The sequence below is a fragment of the Dermacentor albipictus genome, chromosome 3 (assembly GCF_038994185.2).
Source record: "Dermacentor albipictus isolate Rhodes 1998 colony chromosome 3, USDA_Dalb.pri_finalv2, whole genome shotgun sequence".
Lineage (NCBI taxonomy): Eukaryota > Metazoa > Arthropoda > Arachnida > Ixodida > Ixodidae > Dermacentor > Dermacentor albipictus.
Window position 1 is genome coordinate 161,133,500 of NC_091823.1, and position 19,582 is coordinate 161,153,081.

General features: G+C 44.2%; 1 protein-coding gene across 1 annotated transcript in view; it reads left to right on the forward strand.

Annotated features, from left to right (window-relative positions):
• The window catches only part of LOC135905217 (uncharacterized), a 234,920-nt gene that overhangs the window by 105,906 nt on the left and 109,432 nt on the right, over nucleotides 1-19,582 (forward strand). The window lies entirely within an intron of this gene.

The window sequence follows — 19,582 nt, forward strand, 5'->3', positions numbered from 1 at the left end:
GAAACACGCGTTATCACCTACACCTCTCTTGTCCGTCCTAAACTTGAGTACGCAGCTACTGCATGGGATCCTTACAGTAAAACTAACATCGACGCGCTAGAAGTGATACAACGCAAAGCAGTAAGGTTCATCTTCTCTAAATATCGCTCAAGTGATTCCCCAAGTCAGTTAATGGCTGAACACAATGTTCAGTCTTGGCAACTAAAAAAAAAATCACAGGCTTAAATTTATCTTTTTACTCAGCATCATCATCAGCCTATTTTATGTCTACTGCAGGAAGAAGGCGATCTCCAATTACCCCTGTCCTGCGCCAACCGATTCCAACTAGCACCCGCAAATTTCCTAATTTCTTCGCACCACCTAGTCTTCTGCCGTCCTCTACTGCGATTTCCTTCTCTTGGTACACATTCTGTTGCCATAATGGTCCAACGGTTATCTAATCTGCGCATTACATGACCTGCCCAGTGCCATTTCTTTTCTCCTAATGTCTATTAGAATATCGTCTATACCCGTTTGCCCTCTTATTCAAAGCACTCTCTTTCTGTCTTTTAAAGTTATGCCTAGCATTCTTCGTTCCATCGCACTTTGCGCGGTGCTTAACTTGTTCTCAAGTTTCGTTGTCAGTCTCCAAGTCTCTGCCCCATATGTCAGCACCAGCAAAATGCACTGATTGTGTACCTTCCTTTTCAGTGATAACGGTAAGCTCCCAGTCAGGTGCTCACGGTGTCTGCAGTATGCGATCCAACCCATTTTTATTCTTCTCTGAATTTCCTTACCATGGCCAGGGTTCCCTGTGATTAGTTGACCAAGGTAAGCGTACTCCTTCACAGACTGTAGACGCTGACTTGCCATCTTGAACTATTGTTCCCTTGCCCGGTTATTTATCATTATCTTTGTCTTCTCCATATTAATCTTCAACCCCACTCTTACACTCTCCCTGTTAAGGTCCTCAATCATTTGTTGCAACTCGTCCGCAGTGTCGCTGAATGGAACGATGTCATCGGCACACCGAAGGTTGCTGAGGTATTCCCCGCCGATCCTTACTCCTAAACTTTCCCAGTTTAATAGCTTGAATACTTCTTCCAAACACACAGTGAATAGAATTGGAGAGATTGAGTCTCCTTGTCTAACCCATTTCTTTACAGGTATCTTCCTACTTTTCTTGTGTAGAATTAAGGTGGCTGTGGGATCTCTGTGGATATTTTCAAGGGTATTTACGTAAGCGGTCTGTACTCCTTGATTACGCAATGCCTCCATGACTGCTGGTATCTGTATTGAATACATTATTGTTACTCTTCTTACTGAGTATCAATAAACTATCTCTTTCTCCCGAAACTTCTATAACACCCCTTAATGCCCAACATAGCCATGCTACCTCATGAACGCCTTATAATGGTGGAACCAACGTCTTTATGTATTCCTTTTTTGCTCGCACAGTAACGGAATGGAACAGCCTACCTTATAGCCAACTTGTCAGCACTGACTCAATGGCGCCTTTTACTATCTAAAATTAGTGCTTGTTGTTACGAAATATTGTTTTAATTTGTATCGTTATGCAATGCTTATTGATTTCCACGTTGTAATAATTTTGAATTGTACACTCCTAATTTCCTCTATTACATTACGAGCTACGAAATTGTGCTTATGAAACAATGTATCAATTTGTATTTGCACCTCTCTATGCATTATTTAGGTGCGTTACTCATCATGCATTCCTACTTTCTATTACATTCTTCCGGAGCTTTTCTACTCCTACGTCGATCTATTGTGTTTTCTTTCTTGTATGTACCTTCCCCTCCTGCCTGAGCCTTCTAAAGCCTGCAGTATTCCTAACTAAATTAGCCTAGGCAAGTACTTCACTTCTGGAGTCGGAACAGTTATGCCAAAATAATTTTAGGTTGTAACGTGGCTCCGAAATTCTTGAAAGCAAGTGCACCGACACAAGCACAAGCGCTAAATAATTTATTCATCTTTCGAGAAGTATTATAGAGACGTTCAGTTGATCACGAGAAACAAAGAAGCAATGCAGAAATACTAAAGATTCAAAAACATTAAGGTGTGGAACTTTTGCTGCTGTTGAGCACTTGCAACTGGCTCGTATCTGAGCCAGTACATCTGGCGGATCGATTAGGCATGTCGAATGAGTAATGACTGAAAACGCGGCGTTGTAAAATGAGGTGTTTGTGAGACACACCTGCTGCTAGAAGTAGACGTAGAAAACGTAGGAACATTACGCGCCCTCTTCGGGTCGTCGCTGTGGCGTTGCGTCGCTGAGCCGGAACACGCTGGCGCGAGTCCCGGCTTCGGCGGCCGCGTTTCCACAGGGGCGAAATGCAAGAACGGCCGTGCACCGGCTGCACGCTCCTGAACACAAGGTGGTCAATGTTAATATTTGTTCCTCCGTTACGGCGTGTCTCACAATAAGAATATGCTTCTCGCACATAAAACTCCAGAATTTCGTTTTTTGTATTGTCTGCGGCGTTGGAGCCATCCTAGTTTATTTAAGGTGCGGACCCCATAATAAGTTCCGCTAAATAATTAGGCAATTTGCTCATACTCTGAAAGATGTTCATGTGGGAAATACGCTTCAGGAGGAAAAAATTCTTGGAAAGAGCAAGAACCAGACTCTGTGAGAGGTAATGGTAGTTCACTACATAAGGACGAAAAATGCTGAATGCACGACACATACGTCCATATGTTGTTGTAATATAAATTAAGATATTCCTACGGCTAGTCGTCTTCCCATTTGTGATTCATCATCTCCATGCTCGTTAAGATATCCATTTGGATGTGCATTCGATGTCAGTGCTTGTAAGTTCTAGCTTTTCGTGTTTGACCTTTTAGCAACTATTATGTCTCAGCAAACGCCAATTAGGCTCAGGAGAAGTTTTTATTTACCTCTGCAAGTATTTTCTCTCTATTTTAAAATACGCAGCCGGGCAGCTTCGCTTAATAAGGTCATTAATCACTTGCGGGCTACATAGCTGAAAGTGCATCGTCAGCCTCCAGTGAGTCAGGCACGTTGACATTGGTTTGAGCTCGAGAAAGATCAGTAAACTTTGCTTGTGGTCCGTTCTTTGTATGGCTACTTAAATTGATTCGAGCTGTTCTGTGCTCATGGTGCTCAATTAGCAGAAAACACACGTCGCACTATAGGCCGCCACCACATTATTGGTATGAACCAACCTCATAGTTGAAATAACAGTAGTATTGTTAAAAATGACATTCTAGATTCGCACAATCTGCTTGCACAGACATTTTATGCGTTTTCGTGAACCCGTAAGGTTTGAAATAACATTACTTCTAGTGTTACATTGAGGACCATGAAAATGGCACGTCATAAAGAGGTGCAAAGAGATATTGAACTAAAACACACATTATATTGAGACAAGTGCCTTAGGGGCATCCCCAGTTTTCTCAGAAATGAAAGCTTGGAATGTGCTAAAATATTTCAGAAGTAAGGAATGTCACTTCTAGGCAGTGTTTTCAAATGTTTAACAGATCAATGGCTTTTGTGATACTTTCGACAGAACACGTCTTGTGCATTTATTTTCAATATGGCCGGCTGAGCGCGGCTGCACGCAATACCAGACGCATGGAACCCCGTGCATCTATGTTCAGCTAGACATGCTGTATGACCAGTTTTGTACAGCATGTGGGCGCACATCGCTCCACGCGTCTCTTGTTTCCCCTAGTGAAGGTACCATACCTCACGCCCAATCGCTTGCTTGCTTGCGTGCTTGCTTCCTATATTAAGGCGTGTTCTCACTCCGTGCGATTCGCGTAGAAGCCGGCGGTTAAAAGGAGGGCACGGGGGAGAAAAGTGCGTGCTAGGAAACAGTTGACATTGTACAATCATTTAGAGTAGACAAACTCATGTTAGACATTTTTTTTTAGAGGAATGTGGGTGCTTTCTGGAAGGAGAGAAAACAAGCACACAATAAATTTTATTCAACTTTAGGTGAAATTTTAAGTGGATTTTTAGCAGTGACTCATTTTCGGAAAGGAATTTCGGAGTACTTCTTTATCTGGATTGCAAATCGACGGCAGGCTAATGAAAAAATTATGAGTGGTTTCTGTTTCTTTGCAGACTGGCAAGAGAGTACAGCGCCTGACCAGATCTGTGTAAATGATATATTTGCGGTGAAATAGGGCATTCAAATTTCGTGACGGTTATTTTGAATTAGCGTATGGGACCACACTGATTTTGACCAGGGAAAAAGAAATGGTTAAAGTCTGTTGTATGGAATGTCTGTTCTGCAAAATATTTTGATAGGAATAGTTTTCTAAATCTTGTCGCGGTGCTATCAGCATAAGTCCACAGAACATGCGTGACTGGCGCATTTAGTGATTCTTCAGCAATTGGGTCGGCTATTTGATTTAATGAGAAGACATGTGGCCTGGTACCCGTATCAAGAACAAATTTAAGGATGAGGTGAGTTCTGTGCATACTAACAACCAATCTATCACTAGTACAGCTGCAGAAGGACTTAAGTATTTTACGAAAAAGTAATTGCTTATTCTCGCAGCCATTGTCGTCTTCCTCGGCCGCCCTTTATTTCTGGAGCGCTGCTGCGCGCGTCCCCTGCCTCGAGCTGCAAGGTTTGAAAAAAAAAGAATTAAAAAAATTGGGAGCCCACATGTGTTTCCAGCCTTTAAGATTGCAGCACGACAGCCCTTACAAAAATTTTTATAGAAAGTCCATAGACAGTCCATAGACATTTGTCTATGAAGTCTATAGACTGTCTATAGACATTTCTTTAGACTGGTCTATAGACAGTCTATAGATTTATGGCCGCACACTTTTTATAGACTGGTCTATAAAACGTCTGAGTTTATAGACTGTCTATAGACATTTCTTTAGAATAGTCTATAGACAGTCTATAGACTTATGGCCGCACACTTTTTATAGACTAGTCTATAAAAAGTCTGAGTCTATAGACTGTCTATACACTGACTATAGACTGTCTGTAGACTTATGGCCATACACTTTTTATAGACTAGTCTATAAAAAGTCTGAGTCTATAGATTGTCTATAGACTTTCGATAGACTTATTTCTATACACTTTTTATAGACTAGTCTATAAAAAGTCTGAGTCTAGAGTGTCTATGGATTAATTAAAATTCATGTTTGTAGACAGTTGTCTGCATAATGTCTATGGGCAAGTGTATAGGCTTACAGTTCTACTTTTGTAGACTGAAGTCTATGGAATGTCTACAGACAAATGTATATATACTATAGACATTCTATAGACTTCAGTCTACAAAAACAGAACTTTATAATCCAATACACTTATTTCTATGACATTCTGCATACACTTGCCAACAAACGTGCATTTTCATTAATTTATAGACACTCTATAGACACAGACATTTTATAGACAAGTCTACAAAGAGTGTATAAGGCCATAACTCCATAGCGGCTATCTACAAGTTAGTTTACATTTTTCATTACATGCGGTAGCAAAACGTTTTGAATGTATTTCATTTCATTTTATAGATATGAAATGCACGGAAATGCATGGAATGCAGATATTATGCATGTGCACCTGTTCCTTTTCATCTGCACTTATGCATTACCGTTAGTAGATTAATAAAGCTCCTGAACCAGCTGTACTTTCATATATGTTGCATAAACAGAAAGAATTTATATAGTGCTGAATCATGCAGTGCAAAAAATAAAACAAATGCACCGGCAATGCATTAACCGTTTTTATTGCTCGATATAATACATGAATTCCTTAAATTCTTGTCTTATGCTATTATCGAAACAGATTAAATATTTACACTACTCCTTGGCAAGCATGGTCGCCAGGCTGGCCTTGACCTTTATGTCATTAGTCCCAAAGGTGCTGCAGGTGTATGCTGCAAATAAGTACATGCAGCAATATGAGGCAAAAATAACAGATGTGTATTCTTTATATGTTCATTAAGCAGCTGAATATATTTACTCAAACCATCTAAGTCAATACTTAATGCGGTTTAACTATGACTAATGGCTGCTTGTCAATACAAATCAGTACCTTTATGCAATGTTCTATTGCATGGTATGGTGAACAATTAAACAGTCACAACTGCTGCTCGCGTCAGCAACAGTATGTTCCCTTTTATGACAAGTTCATATATGATGCATTAATGTACTTATCCCAAATGGTCCCTATATTTATTGCGGAAACGTTACCCAGTTGGGCTGTCTGTACAGTTTTTTTTGGCTGGTAGTTAAGTATGCCCGTGCAGAGGGATGTTTTCAGAAGACGTGACTGGAATATTCCCAGTATCATGCCTAAGATTGTAATTTATTTTGCTTAGTACACATTGAAATGTATTTCTCATACTTTTAAATGAATGGGTCATTGGCCATAACTTCAACAGATGGCAGATGGGTTGATTGTATTGATATGGTACCTTAATTTCTTGCAGGTAATGAGGCCTCTTGGGCATGCTAACAGGTTTCCAAGTTAGGTATACCACATGAGCACCCGAAATACCACACGAGCACTTTGTGTCATGGCACGACAGATATGCACCTCCTAGGAAACAGAACTGATAGTATAGTTCGAATGAATTCTATCACAGTAAATTATTTAAGGTGCTTTGAAAGATGAAAATTTTTTCTAGGCTATCGAGGTTCAGGACGTTTAGTTAACGCAAAAAAAAACATATTGAGTAAGAAATGCCTGGTCAGTCTGCTTGACTTTTTTTTTCAATAAATAGAACCAATTTCCTTCAATTTTTATGAAGTGAAACGTTTTAAAAATATATTTAACACAGAGACTTTCTGGAAACTTTGACATGTAACAAGACAGCATACCTATGTGGCCAATTTAAAGTTTCCCGATCTTTTTCCAAGCCTTTCCTGGCTGTTTTCATGAAAATTTTCTGGCAATCTATGACGCCTGCAGCTTAAGTGCAATAAAAAATACTATGGTTTAATGCTTGCCAAGTAGTGCCAGTCCATAATATTTAGATAAAACGAATAACACGTCAGTCACTTAAGATGTAGTATTAGATGCAACTGACTTGAATCCCTTGTTTAATAAAGCTGACAAGGGCTTCGGCAAGTTCGTAATTGATGGCCACACGAGTACAGCACGGAAGACACAGAGACACGCGTAAAACAAATGCAACAATGTGAGGGAAAACTATACAATGAGTTATCTTTACGGTTAAATAGTAGTTTTCTATATAATTTGCTCTCACCACTTATGCCTCTAGTTAACTTTGTTTACCTATGACTAAAGACTACATGGCAATATTAATCAGTACCATTATGATGTTTCGTTATATTATAGTATGATAAGCAGTTAGACAACCATAATGGTCGCCGGTGTTAGCAACGGTACGTTTCGTTTCAAGACAGGTTCATGTGACACACAGTGTACTCATAAAAATGAAAGAAATGTGAGAATGCCAAACGATTCCTATAATAATAATTGTTGAAACAAAGATACCCTGCTGGACTGTGCACATTTTTCAGGTGTTAATGCAATGTGCCCGTGCCGATCGAACATGCTCAGCATACTGACTGCAGTTTTGAACAATCACGTTAACATTTGCAATTTATTTCCGCTTAGAACAGTCTGCATTGTCTCTTTTCTCATACTTCGAGATGAATACATTTGCCACACTTTCAGTAGAATGCACATGAATGGGGGCGTACTGATCAGGTCACTTATCAACTAAAACATGTTACGATCTCTTAGGTGTGTTAATAAGGGTAGAACAAATGCAATGTCCACTGAATTATTTGAATAATCTGTGCGTTATCTACTAAGAAAAGACCACCAAATTGATAATCTGGCTCTTTTTTCTTTTGTACAGCGCATATAGTATGCAGTCTGTCCAAGACGACGGCACTACATGCAACAGTAATGAAAACCGGAACACTTATTGCGCACGACAAGGGCTTCATACCGTGCACGACTGGCACAATGCGAATCTGTGCCAGCAGCTGCCTAGAGATTAAGAGCACGTAAACTGCATAACCCCGAAGCATCGAAAGGCGCTTAACGCTTTTCATATAGCTCGAAAGATAACTTCTGCTGCTAAACTGTTTAAAAAAGAGACAAAAAACAAATCTTCCAACTACCGTCAAACGCAATGCCTTCAGTCTGAACCGTGTAAAGGTGCTTCCCGGAGCGACTAATTTATTGTGCTCCAATTTTTTCGGCTAAGTTGCGAAGCTGCGAGTGACTGAGCTTATCGCAGGTTTCATGCTCCAAAAGCGTTTGTGGTTGCATATAAATAGATTGGGTGAATCTAGAGATTTTCGCTTGACATTTCTTCAAGTCTCGTGTTTTGCTTGCGGTAACTTCCCAAAATTATTTAGATTGGTTGCCAGAAACCTTAAAAATACTGCTACCTTTAAACAATGCGAAAACGGCAGTGCACACACTGCTGATGCATGCCCCGCAAACACGGCCTTTCATCCGAGTACGTTAGCAGTTATTTAACTATACGTGTCTGTCAGAACATTCTTGATGCTAACACAATTTCGAGATATATACGTAAAGCGTGTCACGAGAATTTCACTACACATGCGGCGCAGCATTCATCGCGGCCGGATCAAGCGCCACGAAATCAGATCTACCACACTGGCTGCCCAACATACACAATCCGCTTAGTGGTAGCTCAATATCAAGTTAAAACATGGTGTAGCTTCCTTCTTTACGCACCCAAACTATTATGCGAAAATCAGCAAGCCCGAGCGATCGCTCGCCGTAAAACATTCCGTATAGTAGAAGCGAGAACAAGAGCGCGTTATCAAACCATGTCAACGACAAACCGACACTATACCCGAGTCGCCTGCGCTACATGCAGCCGCTTCGCGCTACGAAATGCGCTCACATAATCATGAGCTATTGACACAAAACATCTTTGCTAAAGCTTACCGTTCAGTGTAGTTGACGTGTGATGCCACAAAGATGACACGCATACACAGACACCAACGTTCAGGCGGACACCGCACACCGGTACAACCGTATACGTGCCCGGCGCACTCGTTGAGATGGCGCACCGCCGCGCATGCGCAAGATCTCCGAGCATGCGCAGGAGCTCCGCGTGCGAGGGCGCGCGCGCTCGGAGGAGTGTGAGCGCCTTTTCCTCCTTCATTTTTTTTTTCGCTCTCTCTCTGCGCGCCATGCGCGCCGGAACGGGTGGCTTATTAATCTTTATCACCATTATTCATCTTTTTTCGTGGACGAAGGAAATGCGCTGGCAGGTTGTATGACAAACGCTGTGGGCTATCGTATGAGACTGGAACGCTAACTTGAATGCGCTGTTTGTAAAAGCCATTACAGGGCCCTTCAAACGTTTCAGACGCATTATTGCCAGCGTCGATTAGTAATACAGCGTACTTGTAGCATATCTTCCAGCGTACCACCAAATACACCCGCACCCGCACGTATGTTAGTGCTAATTTTCTGTTCCGGTGATAGGTCAAAGCAATCAGTACAGCATTGAGGTACTCATATGCGTGGCTGCCCAGGCATACCGCCGGAGAAATACTGGGTGGGCTCTGATGATTTGGCACCTATTTTAAGTGAATGAGAAACTTTGATGGGTTTATAGTGCAGGATATCAGTCAACAAAAAACCGCCCTATGTTAGTGACGCAGCCGAGGTATGAAGAAAATGTGAAAAGTATCCGAGAATCGGACGACACACAACGCGAACACCACATGCGCGACATCGGTTCATCGCACATTCACAAAGTCCGCGTTGTCAGCTACAAACATTACGAGTGTCCTTGCTGTTAGCTCGATGCCTGTTTGGAATCCACTTGTAGCTGAAGCTGGCGTTCATAACAACTATTATACCAATTGAATCGGCGTTTTGCTTTCTTTATTCTACTGCCGCAAAAGTGATGCGACAACTGTGAAGACTGTCTTGGGATTGCCGAGACCGACTACGTAGATCATATCATCTGGTCAACAAATGCGGAGGTATACACTATGTGTATACTAATGTCTACAAATAGGCTCTACAGCAATCTCAGCAGTATACAACTTCAGTGGCTTATATCAAACGCAGCTACGTATTATCCACCGGTACCTGCGCTTGGTTACAGCGTACACGGGTTGGGCCCAGATTAACGATGTTTGTCTATTGTTAATCTATAGACACGCAATACCACGACAACTCAGAGGCAGACCAGGTGGTGAATTCACCACCTGGTCTGCCGGCTTTCGCGACTTATTCACCACCTTTGCCACATCATCACCATCTGACTTTAACCAGCTGGTCTCGCGAAGTGTACGTCCGGGAAGCAGCCAGGTTTAGGGCCTTCGGGTGCCTGGAAGACCTTTGTGACTCGGACGTTGCCTGTTCCGCCGCGATCCTCGTTCGGTGCAGCTGCACCGAATGACGACTAGCAGTCTGCACGATTTGCCCGCCGCGCCGGGGTTGCACGCGGTGCCGGTCGCGCATGAACCAGTGCCATATCATCGCCTTCGCAAAGGGCGGGGAGTATGGGAACTCGGCATTACATATTATCGACTTTCTTATATAGACATTCAATACACCAGGAGAGAAAAATAAATAGAAACCTTAGCCGACTATTATTATTAACTGTCTAATATAGAGAGTCTATAGACAGAGTATGGACAAAAATAAATAGAGACTGTATCGGCTTTCGTCTATAGGTAGTCCATATAGAGGGGAAGCAGACAAAAAGAAACAAACACTTTACGGAATTTTTTCTATAGACCGTCTATAGACTGCGCGTAGACAAAAAGAAATAAAAACCTTATTGACTTTCGTCTATAGAAAGTCTATAGACAGACTATATGGACAAAAATAGACAGAGACATGTACCCACTTTCGTCTATAGGTAGTCCATAGAGGGGAAGTAGACAGAAAAGAAACAAACACCTTATCGACTTTTTTCTATAGACCGTCCATAATCTACGAGTAGACGAAAACAAATAGAAACCTTATCGACTTTCGTCTTTAGAAAGTTTGTAGACAAAGTATGGACAAAAATAGATAGAGACCGTACCCACTTTCGTCTATAGGTAGTCCATAGAGGGGAAGGATACAAAAAAAAACACCTTATCGACTTTTTTCTATAGACTGTCTATAGACTGCGAGTAGACAAAAAGAAATAGAAACCTTGTCGACTTTCGTCTATAGAAAGTCTATAAACAAAGTATACCCGCCGTGGTTGCTCAGTGGCTATGGTGTTAGGCTGCTGAGCACGAGGTCGCGGGATCGAATCCCGGCCACGGCGGCCGCATTTCGATGGGGGCGAAATGCGAAAATACCGGTGTACTTGGATTTAGGTGCACGTTAAAGAACCCCAGGTGGTCGAAATTTCCGGAATCCTCCACTACAGCGTGCCTCATAATCAGAAAGTGGTTTTGGCACGTAAAACCCCATAATTTAATTTAATTTTATAGACAAAGTATGGACAAAAATAGAGACCGTAATCCACTTTCGTCTATAGGTAGTCCATAGAGGGGAAGGATACAATAAAGAAACAAACTCCTTATCGACTTTTTTCTATAAAATGTCTATAGACTGCGAGTAGACAAAAGAAATAGAAACCTTATCGACTTTCGTCTATAGAAAGTCTATAGACAAAGTATGGACAAAAATAGATAGAAGCTGTATCGACTTTCGTCTATAGGTAGTCCATAGAGGGGAAGTAGGCAAAAAAGAGCAAACACCTTATCGACTTTTTTTCTATAGACCGTCTATAGACTGCGTATAGACAAAAGGAAATAGAAACTTTATCGACTTTCGTCTATAGACAGTCTACAGACTTTGTATCAACAAAAGTCCAAATCTATAGAAAGGAAAGGTCGTCTATAAGAAGTCTATAGACTTTCTATAGACAGTCTAAAGTCATTTTTGTAAGGGAGCACTCAATAGAGTGATTTAGTTGAGCGTGTTTACGCTCCGCTAAGCAGATAAGCAGAGCGGAAGCGCGGAAGCGCACGCGCCGTCCGCTTAGTCGTTAGCGGGCTAGCGGAGCGAGGAACACGGTCCTCTTAGAAGCTGCCTGAGCGCAGCGTGCCGCGCCGCGCTTTGGCTAGCGTTGGCGCCAGAAAGGATTGGATGCAGAAAGCAAGCGCGCTGGCTATCACGTGACGTTCCTCAAGATGGCACTTTATTTTCCGTTGCATAAAATGGACCGGTAACGCATTACAAGCGCACGTCTAGATACTTCATGGCATATATATATGTCATGAAGTATCTAGACGTGAACTAAACAACATCCTCTGTGTTTGTGGAAACGAGTGCGCCATGAGTCTTCTTGTCGCTGAGTGTGTCTGTCATGTAGCGATTACACGACGACTGCTGTGTCTTGTGGTTCAATGCTACAAGCCAGTGCAACTGTCGTGACATGATGAAGAGGTGGTATGGATCGCGTCAGCGTGTCTCCTCGATCGTGTTCGGGCTGCCAGCGCGATCTGATCTCGCGGCACACCAACATCGAGCGTAGTGTGTGCGCGTGTGTGAATGTGGTTGACTGTTCTCGTGAACCGTGCGACGTCGCCGCGTAAACTCGAATCATGACGCGCATTCTTGTGTTTATCCCTTTTCGCCTCCGTGCACCGCTAAATCCCCGTAAGAATTAGAGGGCCCTTATACGAAACGCACGCGGATTGATCCAGCTATTACTGCAATGTGTTTTGCTGACAATCCGCGTATCGCTTGTGGCGTTTTTCTTATGTTCATTTGCAGTTGTGTGTTTTTCATCAGTAAAATGGCATTGCCGATTACTGAAACATCTTCGAGTGTAAGGGAAACTTGGAAGGAACGAGCTCGCAGCTGTATGTAATGTACTTTGATATGCTGTATTACGCTTTATTATTTGACGGCCAGTAGCTGTGGCTATGCAGTATTCGTTTTTAAAAACAGAGTAATGCAGGCACTTAGCAATATATTTATTCACATATGCAATGCACAAAATATGATTAGGATATTGGAAATTACATTTTGGACATGTTGTAAAGCGCAGTTAACAACGCGCGCACAAACATAGGAAAGTGTAAAAGTAGAATTCGCTGCTGAGTTTTCGCTGCTGACAACTTCGCGGTAATAAAGATGGCATGACAACGGCATGAGGACAATATGATGAAGATGAAGATATGATGACCTTGGTATGGCGACAGTGACGTGGTGATCATGGCGTGACGAGAACCGCGTGACGAAGCTGGAGTGACGACGATGTAACGACCATGACGACATCATGATGATAGTATGACAGTGAATGCATGACTACTGTATGACACAGGTGGCGCCACCACCATCGCATGATGAGAATCCGATGTCGAGACTAGATTGACGACGATGGAGCGACCACATTGGCATTACAGTGCGCGACTACTGCATGACGAGAGTTGCATGTCGAAGCTGGGACAACGCTGCAATGACCACGACGGCACCACAACCAAGAGCTCACACCTAATGTTCTAAGCTATTAGACAACTTGGTTCGCTGTGGCGGCGAGAAAGGTGTCACAATGGTGGCATGACAAAAGGCGATTGACGAAGCTAGAATAACGACAATTAAGCGACCACGACGGCACCACGACGACGGTGTGACAACGATGGGACAATGGCAAAGGTGGACAATGGTGGAGACACTGGTATGGCGACAGCATGACGACGATGGGGTGATGACTGCGGCATGACGAGAATTGGATGAAACTGTAGTGACAATGATTTAATGACCACGATGGCAGGAGAATGAATGTATGACGACGACTGCATGGTGACAGCCGGATGACTAATCTGGAATGTCGATGTTGGGAACACGACAATATCATTACTACGAGCGCACACCTAGTGGCCCATGCTATAGATGGCTGGCTTCACTGAGTCGACGGAAAACGTGTTACGATGAGGTCGTGGCGCAAGTCGGATGACAAAGCTGGAAAAACGGCAATGGAATGCCCACGGCGACGTCGCGAAGACGGCACGACAGAGAATGAATGACGACGCTCACGTGACAACGACAGCATGGAGATAGTCGGATGACGAGGCTGGAATGACAATGCAACATTCATGATCGCATCATAACGACAAGCACATACATAAATTGTGGCCAAAGCTGTTAGAAAACTTGCTTCCCTGGGTAAGTGTGCAATGCGTGAAAACGACGCCGTTGTGTGTCAGGTGGTGAACCTGCAATAACGACGACAGAACGGCCACTACGGCATCACGACCCCGAAGACATACCCTACGTGCCTAAGCCACTAGACAACTTGGGTCACTGGGTCAGCGTAAGACAGACAGACAGACAGACAAACGGTTGGACGGACGGACGGACAGACAGACAGACAGACAGACAGACAGACAGACAGACAGACAGACAGACAGACAGACAGACGGACGGACGGACGGACGGACGGACGGACGGACGGATGCATGGATGGATAGACGGATAGACAGACAGACGGACGGACGGACGGACGGACGGACCGATGCGTGGATGGATAGATGGATAGACACACAGATGGACGGACGGACGGATGCGTGGATGGATAGATGGATAGACAAACAGACAGACGGACAGACGGACGGATGCGTGGATGGATAGATGGATAGACAGACAGACGGACGGACGGACGTACGGACGGACGGATGCGTGGATGGATAGATGGATAGACAGACAGACGGACGGACGGACGGACGGACGGACCGATGCGTGGATGGATAGATGGATAGACAGACAGATGGACGGATGGACGGATGCGTGGATGGATAGGTGGATAGACAGACAGACAGACGGACGGACGGACAGACGGACGGATGCGTGGATGGATAGATGGATAGACAGACAGACAGACGGACGGACGGACGTACGGACGGACGGATGCGTGGATGGATAGATGGATAGACAGACAGACGGACGGACGGACGGATGCGTGGATGGATAGATGGATAGACAGACAGACGGACGGACGGACGGACGGACGGACGGACGGACGGACGGACGGACGGATGCGTGGATGGATAGATGGATAGACAGACAGACGGACGGACGGACGGATGCGTGGATGGATAGATGGATAGACAGACAGACGGACGGACGGACGGACGGACGGACGGACGGACGGATGCGTGGATGGATAGATGGATAGACAGACAGACGGACGGACGGACGGACTGACGGACGGACCGATGCGTGGATGGATAGATGGATAGACAGACAGATGGACGGATGGACGGATGCGTGGATGGATAGGTGGATAGACAGACAGACAGACGGACGGACGGACGGACAGACGGACGGATGCGTGGATGGATAGATGGATAGACAGACAGACGGACGGACGGACGTACGGACGGACGGATGCGTGGATGGATAGATGGATAGACAGACAGACGGACGGACGGACGGATGCGTGGATGGATAGGTGGATAGACAGACAGACGGACGGACAGACGGACAGACGGACGGATGCGTGGATGGATAGATGGATAGACAGACAGACGGACGGACGGACGTACGGACGGACGGATGCGTGGATGGATAGATGGATAGACAGACAGACGGACGGACGGACGGATACGTGGATGGATAGATGCATAGACAGACAGACGGACGGACGGACGGACGGATGCGTGGATGGATAGATTCATAGACAGACAGACGGACGGACGGATGCGTGGATGGATAGACAGACAGACGGACGGACGGACGGACGGACGGATGCGTGGATGGATAGATGGATAGACAGACAGACGGACAGACGGACGGACGGATGCGGGAATGGATAGATGGATAGACAGACAGACGGACGGACAGACGGACAGACGGACGGATGCGTGGATGGATAGATGGATAGACAGACAGACGGACGGACGGACGTACGGACGGACGGATGCGTGGATGGATAGATGGATAGACAGACAGACGGACGGACGGACGGATACGTGGATGGATAGATGCATAGACAGACAGACGGACGGACGGACGGACGGATGCGTGGATGGATAGATTCATAGACAGACAGACGGACGGACGGATGCGTGGATGGATAGACAGACAGACGGACGGACGGACGGACGGACGGATGCGTGGATGGATAGATGGATAGACAGACAGACGGACAGACGGACGGACGGATGCGGGAATGGATAGATGGATAGACAGACAGACGGACGGATGGACGGACGGACGGATGCGTGGATGGATAGACAGACAGACGGACGGACGGACGGACGGACGGACGGACGGACGGATGCGTGGATAGATAGATAGATAGATAGATAGATAGATAGATAGATAGATAGATAGATAGATAGATAGATAGATAGATAGATAGATAGATAGATAGATAGATAGATAGATAGATAGATAGATAGATAGATAGATAGATAGATAGATAGATAGATAGATGTGCCTACTTCAGACGTATTGACGCTATTATAGATATTCTTAAAACACCAGAGGGGCTTTCATCACTTTGCTTTCTCTTCTGGCCCTTCTGGTGTACTTGCGCTGTTGAACTCGGATACTGAAGGACTTGTGCGCCGCAAAGGCGCATAAAAGATCCCGTTTGGTCGTAGCGTAATAGAAATACTACCTGACTACCGCAAGCAATACATGACAGTATAGTAGTAGTAGTAGTAGTAGTAGTAGTATAGTAGTATCCATACAGGCATACTCACAACTTGTGATCGACGCTAACGCCGCGAAAAGGAAAACAATACTTCTATGACACATTTTGTTTCCGAATTCCTTCGACTACTTTTGTCATTATTTCACTTCTGATAAATGGAAATACTTTGTTTATCGGATGGAGAACAGTAAGAAAGCTTTAACACTGAGTCCGTTGCTAAATATTTGGTTAGCTTTTGTTATGAATGCTAGTAGCTAATTGTACTGTGTTGTGCACTGATTTCTGGCTAATGCGAATCTCCTCTCTAATTTACATGCTTTTGTAGGCTTTGTTTAGGGGGCTTTCCCGATCACTACTTGGAATCGGTATTGGCCTCACATTATTTAAATAGTGAGCGTAATCTCCATGATCACTACAGATTTGTCTTGTGCTTTTTGCCTGCACAAAATATATTTTATTTTCGCTCATTTCTTTATATGCGAATTCTAATGTCTTAGATCTGAGATATAGCCGAAATCAAAAAGTATGCAAACACAACGTACAATGAACATCTTGTAAAAAACGCACATATGGCTATTTTCGGTGATATGTAGGTTGTTTGACAATCTAGTGGCAAATGGTAAGAAAGAAAATTTGAAGTTACCTAAGTAAGATCAGAAGGGAACAATATTCAAAGGATCACCGCTTTGTGTTCTACACGCTGAGGAGCTAACAAATGCTACAGGTTGGCCGATGAAAACAAGCATGTACAATTATGTGCAGCATTATAATGCTTTAACACGTACATCTATGTGCCAACGGCACCAGCGATAGCAAGCCAGCATACCGAGCAGGGGATAAATTGCGATAATATCAAATACAAATAAAGCAGCTTTCTTCTGCACTACCCCAAGCTTTGATATGTCATATGCGGCGTGAGGTGACCCGACAAGAGATGCATATTCTAGAGCGGGCCTCACAAACGATTTATATGCTCCTAGTTCTCTCTGCTTGGTTGCTGGTTTTGTGTTCTCTTTAAATAGTCAAGTTGCTTTAGTGCCCTGGAACAAATTAGCATGTTTGTGCTATTTTATATTGGAAGAAACCGTTACTACATGATACTTGAACTTCGTGACATAAGTCAAAATCTTCTCAAAATTGTGTAGTCAAATTTCACGGGTTTTTCTGTTCGAAAAGGTCATAGATACCGTTTTATTGAAGTTAATATTAATTTGCTATGTCTTACTCTAGTTCCAGAAGGCATCGAACCCATTATTCAGCATCTCCTGGCCACTGAATAGTAATTTTAGAGTACAAGACATCATCGTCTACATGAAAATGGAGCTTCACACAAGTTTTAGTAACAACGTTTACGACATCATAATTGTAAATTAAGTACAATAGTGGTCCTAATACGTAGCCCTGTGGGACACCGGAGGAAATACCGAATGAAAATGTGCGCTCTTTATGACATGAACAAACTGGGACCGCAGATACAAGTCATGGCTTATCAGCCGAGCAAATCGTTTCCGTGTGTACCTCTGAATATTGTGTCAAGTTTCACAAGTAGCTTAGTATGACACACTTTGTCTAACGCTTTGGAGTAGACAAAAAATATTGGCCGGTAATAGTGTCGCCGGGTAATGCCTAGTTTAATCTAAAGAATGTTCACTATACACAGGATTTCTGTAAACCATGGTTTTTAGTTTTCCTTTCTCAATAGAAACTGCTTTGTCAAATAAGTTAATTTTAGTAGTACAGGGGGGCATGGCGAACCTATTACTATAGTGGAAGTGGGGAAATTTTAGCCACTTTCTGTCTGCCACAGTATAATATATAGAGTCGTATCTCATTCACATGTCTTTAACACACTCCAACCAATAGGTATCAATCAAGGTTTCAGAAGGATATTTTTCATCCATTCGATCGACATTGTTCACACAAATATAGCCAGTAGCCTTAATTATTGCGAGAGTAATTATATGGACACTACAGGCGCATTTATGACGTCTACGTGGCCATGGGCTTCGGTATGAAGTCCAAGGGCGATGAAATCGTCGGCGCGTGCCGTACGCTATATGTGCGAGTGAAAGAGTACGAAGGTGAGCCGGTGAACACGGCTCATTCTCCCTCGTGCAAGCGAGGAAGGCGCGTCGGAAGCGCGCACTTCCCTGTCGCGCGGGAAGCACCGGGGACAGTCGAGCGACGGGCGATCTTCTCCGGCGGCTGCTTACGGCGCAGGCGTGCGGGCGCCGTATCTTGAAAGCGACCTGCGACGTGGCCAAAGTGCGCGTCCGCGCGGGCCTCATCCTTAAAGCGATCTTCGATGTTTGCAGTGGTGCTACGGGACTGCTGCGGGATTAGGATGCTACGATTGCTACGGGATTGCTACGGAGAGGTGCTACGTAGGTAGTGCTACGGGATTCGTAGCACTACCTAAGTTTGTTCCTTCTTTTTTGGTTCTGCTTACTATCTCTACTCCACGAGAGAAACGAAAACAAGCACCCCCCCCCCCCCTTATTCACATTTGCTCGCATCACTCAAAACTTGCTTTCGTCCCTCCCGTAGACGTTTTACAGCGGAGCTGTTTACCTGTAGGTCCTGTATGCATCACCCGCATGCGTTCCTATGGGAGGGGAAGATGGCAGTTACTCTGGCCGACTTACGTCCGTATGAGCGACAGGAATGTGTGCGCCGATCGCGCAGATAGTGCAATACCAGGCGTGCTTGCCCACGGGTATACCTTGGCTCTTACGTCCGTACTAGGAATGGACAGGAATGCGTCGGCCGACACGGAGACAGTGAAATAGCGGGACGACACGCGGCGAACGTGAAGCAGGCTTCGAGCACCTTGCAAACCTTAAAAATAAGCTTAATGCTCTGGGTCCAATATGAACTGCATAAATTCGGCGCTGTAAGAGATACACTGTATTTATATTAGCAAGTGCACTTGGTGTCGCAGTTGGCTTTAATGCGCTTTATTTGTTATAAATCGTGCTTGACGAATAATGAGATGGGGAAAGAT